We start from the raw sequence: 8267 nt of genomic DNA on the forward strand, positions 1-8267 counted from the left end.
CCAAAATTCAATCTGTTTCCTTTTTGGAGGAACAATCATTTCAATAATAGATTCTGTACATAGCTGTGACTAACTCATGAACCTAAAACTAATGTTACTAACCCATATTTCTATTGATTAACATTCTTTTCTTATAAGAAAAGGTTTTGAAACCTTCAGGAGTAGCTGAAGGTTTCAAAATCATTGAACATCTAGTCAAACCACCAACTTTAGAAAATACATTAAAGCTATGTTAAAAACAAACATCAAATGAATCTAGAATTTTGTTGGGCATTCAATATAAGCTATCAGAAAAATAAGATTAATCAGAGCAGAAAGTGAGAACTTTTTTCTTCTACATACACAATCAATAGTATTAATTTTTAAATAATTACTACTAGGGCTATGGTGGCACCTAGTGGTACACAATATATAATGGTATATGAAATAACTGATCAATTATCATTTAAAGAAACTATTGTTCTCTCTTTCAGACAAGGTTCAAGTGTTGCATTACTTTAGTGTTGTATCAAACACTTGACTATATGAGGGGGAAATCTTAAGATTAGCATCCTAACATTTTTAAGAAAACAGCTTTTAAAAAAAGGAAGTTGTCAATTCTGTTGCTGCCGCCAAATTGGCATATTTTGCCCATATGATAGAAGAAATAGACTTTCCAAAATATATTTCCCCTTTTTCCCACTTTTTTATTGTTCTCTTCCCTTATCTCCCATTCTCTGTTGGAAACACACAAGACCAGATTCTTGATTACATCTAAGCTGTGGACAAAGGCAGCAAGAAGTGAGGAACCACCTAGGAGACAATTATGTCTCCCTGATCCTGAGCTGCCCTGCCTCAACATGTTAGAGCTGCTCCCTTGCTGTTCTAACTCACACCACTGCATTCTCATACTTGCCTCCTGGCACTGGAATGCCCCCTCCCAGGGCCTACATCAAGGGGCTTTTCGGTAGATGAGTGGCCTACTCTGACAGAGTGTTCCTCTACAGTAGGGAAATTCTTTGCTGGCCATGTCGAGTCCACTTTTACACAGTCCAAGGTGCAGAGAATCCAGATCACCAACTTAAATATATTTGTCCTTTCTTTCCTATTACTACTAGAGGCTATAGCAGGTTTCCATAGCAATTACCAATAAATGTCTGATGTACTCAATTTTTCAGTTTAAACTTACACATTTTCACACCGCTGCAGCTTCTGAGCCAAAATTTATACACTCCCAGACCCACTGCACCTCACAAAGGGTTCACACCATAGAAAGCATGCACCTAGCCCTCCTTTAGAATATCTGTCACAAAAAAGCAACTTTCAGCTCTATAGGCTCCCCATTGGTGGAGAATTCAGAGAAGATGTATACAAACGTCCCCTGGTCTCACACTCTCCACCCAGTACTAGCAACTGCTGAGGCTGCACTGGAAGCTTTCAGGTCACCCCTCAGCACAGAGGAAATTGTGGACTCCTGGTGCTGTCACAACCCTCTGTATTTTCTGCTGCTGGAAACCAGTGTCATGTTCCTCAGCAAGAGAAACTGGTAAAAGTCCTTGATGATTGATGATCACTCAGATGATGGCAGTGTTTTGAAATATCAATATACGCAATCCTCTGTAATACCCATGCATCCCATTTTACAAGGGAAATAAAAAGGGATTTTTTTAAATCATCTGCTTTTTTGAACGTATTCAGAAATTCAGAGAATAGAAAGTAGAATGGCAGAAGGCATGGAGGGGAATGTAGGAAAAGTGAACAAATGGAATATCAGTTCTGGCACATCACTGGCAAAGTACAGGGGATGTAAGATAGGGAGGGGCAGGTACGTAGGGTTTTGAAAGCGATCACACAAAGCTTGAACTTGATAGGGTAAAGAACACGGAGCCGGTGAAGGCACTGATGGATGGTGGTAGACAAGGAGAAATAATATGACTCTTTTCTCATTGAGCTATGCCTACATTCTTCATTTCATTAATGGAGACAAAAATCCCAGTGTAGCTAATAGTTAAGGATCATAGAATACCAGGGTTGGAAGGGACCTCAGGAGGTCATCTAGTTCAACCCCCTGCTCAAAGATGGACCAATTCCCAACTAAATCATCCCAGCCAGGGCTTTGTCAAGCCGGACCTTAAAAACCTCTAAGGAAGGAGATTCCACCACCTCCCTAGGTAACTCATTCCAGTGCTTCTCCACTCTCTGAGTGAAAAAGTTTTCCTAATATCCAACCTAAACCTCTCCCAATGCAACTTGAGACCATTACTCCTTGTTCTGTCATCTGCTACCACTGAGAACAGTCTAGATCCATCCTCTTTGGAAACCCCTTTCAGGTAGTTGAAAGCAGCTATCAAATTCTCCCTCATTCTTCTCTTCTGCAGACTAAACAATCCCAGTACCCTCATCCTCTCCTCATAAGACATGTGCTCCAGCCCCCTAATTATTTTTTGTTGCCCTCCACTGGACTCTTTCCAATTTTTCCAAATCCTTCTTGTACTATGGGGCCCAAAACTGGACACAGTACTCCAGATGAGGCCTCACCAAAGTCGAATAGAGGGGAACAATCACATCTCTCGATATGCTGGCAATGCCCCTACTTATACAGACCAAAATGCCGTTAGCCTTCTTGGCAACAAGGGCACACTATTGATTCATATCCAGCTTATCATCCAGCTTATCATCCACTGTAACCTCTAGGTCCTTTTCTACGCCATTCGGTCCCTAGTCTGTAGCAGTGCATGGGATTCTTCCGTCCTAAGTGCAGGACTCTGCACTTGTCCTTGTTGAACCTCATCAGGTTTCTTTTGGCCCAATCCTCTAATTTGTCTAGGTCCCTCTGTATCCTATCCTACCCTCCAGCGTATCTACCACTCCTCCCCAGTTTAGTGTCATCTGCAAACTTGCTGAGAGTGCAGTCCACGCCATCCTCCAGATCATTAATGAAGATATTGAAAAAACCGCCCCAGGACCGACCCTTGGGGCACTCCACTTGATACCGGCTGCCAACTAGACATGGAGCCATGATCACTACCCGTTGAGCCCGACATCTAGCCAGCTTTCTATCCACCTTATAGTCCATTCATCCAGCCCATACTTCTTTAACTTGCTGGCAAGAATACTGTGGGAGACCATATCAAAAGCTTTGCTAAAGTCAAGGAATAACACATCCACTGCTTTCCCCTCATCCACAGAGCCAGTTATCTCATCATAGAAGGCAATTAGGTTAGTCAGGCATGACTTGCCCTTGGTGAATCCATGCTGACTGTTCCTGATCACTTTCCTCCTCTAAGTGCTTCAGAATTGATTCCTTGAGGACCTGCTCATGATTTTTCCAGGGACTGAGGTGAGGCTGACTGGCCTGTAGTTCCCCGGATCCTCCTTCTTCCCTTTTTTAAAGATGGGCACTACATTAGCCTTTTTCCAGTCATCCAGGACCTCCCCCGTTCACCATGAGTTTTCAAAGATAATGGCCAATGGCTCTGCAATCACATCCGCCAACTCCTTTAGCACCTCGGATGCAGCAGCATCCGGCCCCATGGACTTGTGCTCGTCCAGCTTTTTCTAAATAGTCCTGAACCACTTCTTTCTCCACAGAGGGCTGGTCACCTTCTCCCCATACTGTGCTGCCCAGTGCAGCAGTCTGGGAGCTGACCTTGTTTGTGAAGACAGAGGCAAAAAAAGCATTGAGTACATTAGCTTTTTCCACATCCTCTGTCACTAGGTTGCCTCCCTCATTCAGTAAGGGGCCCACACTTTCCTTGACTTTCTTCTTGTTGCTAACATACCTGAAGAAACCCTTCTTGTTACTCTTAACATCTCTTGCTAGCTGCAACTCCAAGTGTGATTTGGCCTTCCTGATTTCACTCCTGCATGCCTGAGCAATATTTTTATACTCCTCCCTGGTCATTTGTCCAATCTTCCACTTCTTGTAAGCTTCTTTTTTGTGTTTAAGATCAGCAAGGATTTCACTGTTAAGCCAAGCTGGTCGCCTGCCATATTTACTATTTTCTACACATCGGGATGGTTTTTCCTGCACCTCAATAAGGATTCTTTAAAATACAGCCAGCTCTCCTGGACTCCTTTCCCCCTCATGTTATTTCCCAGGGGATCCTGCCCATCAGTTCCTGAGGGAGTCAAAGTCTGCTTTTCTGAAGTCCAGGGTCTGTATTGCTGCTCTCTCCTTTCTTCCTTGTGTCAGGATCCTGAACTCGACCATCTCATGGTCACTGCCTCCCAGGTTCCCATCCACTTTTGCTTCCCCTACTAATCTTCTCCCTGTTTGTGAGCAGCAGGTCAAGAAGAGCTCTGCCCCTAGTTGGTTCCTCCAGCACTTGCACCAGGAAATTGTCCCCTACACTTTCCAAAAACTTCCTGGATTGTCTGTGCACCTGTATTGCTCTCCCAGCAGATATCAGGGTGATTAAAGTCTCCCATGAGAACCAGGGCCTGCGATCTAGTAACTTCTGCTAGTTGCCGGAAGAAAGCCTCATCCACCTCATCCCCCTGGTGGTGGTCTATATCCCACCACGACATCACCCTTGTTGCTCACACTTCTAAACTTAATCCAGAGACTCTCAGGTTTTTCTGCAGTTTCATACTGGAGCTCTGAGCAGTCATACTGCTCTCTTACATACAATGCAACTCCCCCACCTTTTCTGCCCTGTCTGTCCTTCCTGAACAGTTTATACCCATCCATTACAGTACTCCAGTCATGTGAGTTATCCCACCAAGTCTCTATTGTTCCAATCACATCATACTTCCTTGACTTTGCCAGGACTTCCAGTTCCTCCTGCATATTTCCCATGCTTCTTGCATTTGTGTACAGGCACTTAAGATAACTTACTTATTGTCCCACTTTCTCGGTCTGAGACAGGAGTCCTCCCCTCTTGCACTCTCCTGCTTGTGCTTCCTCCCGGTATCCCATTTCCCCACTTACCTCAGGGCTTTGCTCTCCTTCCCCCGGTGAACCTAGTTTAAAGCCCTCCTCACTAGGTTAGCCAGCCTGCTTGCGAAGATGCTCTTCCCTTCCTTAAGTGTGATATAGATTCTGCAGTCTCCCACGGTTACAAAAAATTCCCCTTCTAGTGTTCCCTGTACATTAGTATGGAACATTGCACCGAACCACAAATGACTTACTAGGAATTTTAAAGTTACACAAAGTCTGAAATAATAATCATCTTCAGCCGAAATACTACAGTCATCTCAAAGTTCTCTCTCAACACGGTTATGGGTTACATGATATTCCTGCTTTCCAAACTTATGCCGGCTCGAGTCTGTTGGTTAAGAATAAATCACACACATGCATGCACGTGCACACACACAAAGGAATTCATCATGGGGAGTCATTCTCCCCTGTGACATACAAAGATTTCTTTTTTTCCCCCCTTCATCAGGCATAGAAAGAAAGATGTTGCTGGAAAAAAAATCCCTCTCCTCTTACCCCAACTATCCTGAAGCCAACAGTCACCTGCAGAGGGTAATGATGGTTGCCAGTTTAATTGCCAAGTAAATAATATCCTATAAAATTATTTATATTGCTGTTATATGTACAAGCCCTAGTCATGGATCTAGGCACTGTAGAGACAAAGAACAAAAAGATAGACCCTGCCCCCAAAAGTGTACAATCTAAGTCATTACCAACGTTACCAAAGTTGCTAGATGCTTGTTACTAGGAAATAGGCAATATCAAAATTATAGTATCACCACCTTCTATGACCAAAATAACTAATTCTCCTTGCACCCAACTTTTTATTCTGATTTACAGAGCATCTTGTTTAGTTTTTATTATTTTGAAGTAAAGCTACACACATGATTTTAGCTGGTCCTATGTGACTGTCTACTTTACCCCACATTTATTCTTTTAACAAAAAACAAAAACAGTTTACAATACCCATCACCATGAAGAGTTATTTCTCTAAACCAAATGCAATTATTTACACAAAACCACTATATGAAAAAGTGTTCTCAGTCCTTTAAACAACTGGAAAGAATTTACATCTTTTGTCTTTTCCACAGGATTAATATATTTGATATACATGAATTTTTTTAAACTAGTCCCAGGACTTCAGTGGTTTATAGTAAATACTTCGTATGTAGCCAACTCAGATTCTTCAGGAAAAGCAATTTGCAGTTCTGAACTCTAACAATAACTCATCCACATTAAAAAGGAATAATCTCATGTTATACACAGACAGACAAACTCTGGTCAGTGTCTTTCTAAAGAAAGCTGTACTGACCAGAACAGTAGCATCAAAGACCAGGATGCTGGTGGTCATGCCTAGTGGACAGAGCAGGAGTTGCTTGCCAGGAGTAGGACCCTAAGGTCAGATGCCCGAGCCAAGGGTCAGAACCTAAGTCATGAATTTGAGCTAAGGGTTATAGCTGGGTTACCCAGAATGGAGGGCTAGGAATGAGGCAGGAACAGAAACTATCACAGCCATGACAGAATGCTTTGAGTAGCTAGCAAACTGCTACTGATTCTGGGCTCAAGAGCCGGTCTGCTGATCCTTTCCACCAATCAGGCAGTATATCAATCAGGTAACCAACTCTGGCCAACTGTGCTCATTAAGTTGCCTGGAGACTGGTTCTGCTGCAGGCTCTGATTCCTTACAAGTAATTTCTGTTAGTTTGAGGCAATATTTTGATGCAAAACAAATGAAAGTTCTCCCCTTTGCTGCAATCTTTTGCAAAGATTTAAGAAAATCTCAAACACAATTTGTTTTTTTAGCAAAATCCTCTGATAGAGCCATTTCAATGGCCATTGCTACTTAGCTGGTAAGAAAAGTGTGACGTGTGTGTTAAATGCATAAAAGAGACATGAAGTATATTGCATGCTGATTTTCCAAGCACTCCTCAATCATAGATGCCAACTCTGTGCATCTGGGTGCATTATGCTCTACTCATCCCCACATGGGGTCTCTCATGAGCTGTGGTAATAACCTGGTCTCTGGTTGCATGCTCTGGGAACAAAAGCTTAGGGAAGTGCTGTAGGTACTTCAGCTGCTAAGACTCTAGTGATCAGACCTACAACTGCCTGCAACCCCCCTTGTTCCTCCCAGAGCCCCCAACACACTGCCTTTATACCCTGCTCACTTCTCCTCTGACTGTCACAGAACCTTCCTGTCTTTGTCATCCACTGTCCCTTCTGAGCAAGAGGAAATTAAGTGGCAGAACATTTACCACACTAATTTCTGCTGACTCGTCACTGCTCAGCTGATTTATCACAATGTATCATTTTTCCATTATATCTCATCACCAGTCATTCAGAGAGCCCAAAGTGTTTTACCAACAGTATACAGGAATCACTTATCCTCATATGTGGTGGAACCTAACTCTACCCAGCTCTTCATAAGGGTGTGTGAATAAATTATGTCTACCTATTAAACTACATCCATCTTCATGTGTCTCCTTAAACCCACTTAGTCAAAGAAGCATCCCCCTTAAAGCACTAACAATACTGTTCTGTTTTCTTTAAAATCCATCAGAAATCATGAAAACTAAGTAAATCATAATTAATCATCAATATTTTCTCTGCATCATACTAGGGCATTAGTTCAGAAGAGACAGAGGAAAATACACCACCCACTGAATCAATGCTACTTCAAATGATACCTGCAATTTCAAATGAAAACTCTCCCATCCAAAGTACAGACCACACTCAAGCCTCTGTAGAATTTTACAGCCCTGGTATGGCCACAGCTGAGTCAACATATTAGCATATACAAACATAGGGAAGGATTAGTCAGTGATTAGTCTGTTAACCAACATGATGCCTACTGCTTATACAGCTGTGGGACTCATTTTCCCATGAATGGATTGGGTATGTATGATATATACCAGCAGGCAGTCACATCCTGAAAAGCAGAGAGTACAAATATAGTGTGAGCATTCTACTCTGGTTTTACCAAATGAAGAGATGACTCCTTCTGTGCAAATTTAGCACTCCTTTATTCTGGAATTTAAAAGATACTGCAACAGTAGTGTTATAAGTTTGTCAACCGACTACATGTCAAAGTGACCTGAAAAATACTGATTAATACTAATATGCAAGTCTTTTCTAAGTCAAATGCACACTGGCATCAATAAAAAATAAAATATCCCAAGATACTTATGCTCCAAATATGAACCTGTAGGAAATGCATGAAGTGCAAAAGAGATGATGTACAAAACTTGCAAAAACCTGATGACATAGTATCAGAGAGATAATTTAGCTCGGGGGATCCTTTCTGATATCATGAAAGAAGTTTCTACCATTGCTGACTTTTAATCTACCCTTGTCCTTTTCTGGATCT

This window comes from Chelonoidis abingdonii, chromosome 1, assembly GCF_003597395.2.
Source record: "Chelonoidis abingdonii isolate Lonesome George chromosome 1, CheloAbing_2.0, whole genome shotgun sequence".
NCBI classification, from domain to species: Eukaryota; Metazoa; Chordata; order Testudines; family Testudinidae; genus Chelonoidis; species Chelonoidis abingdonii.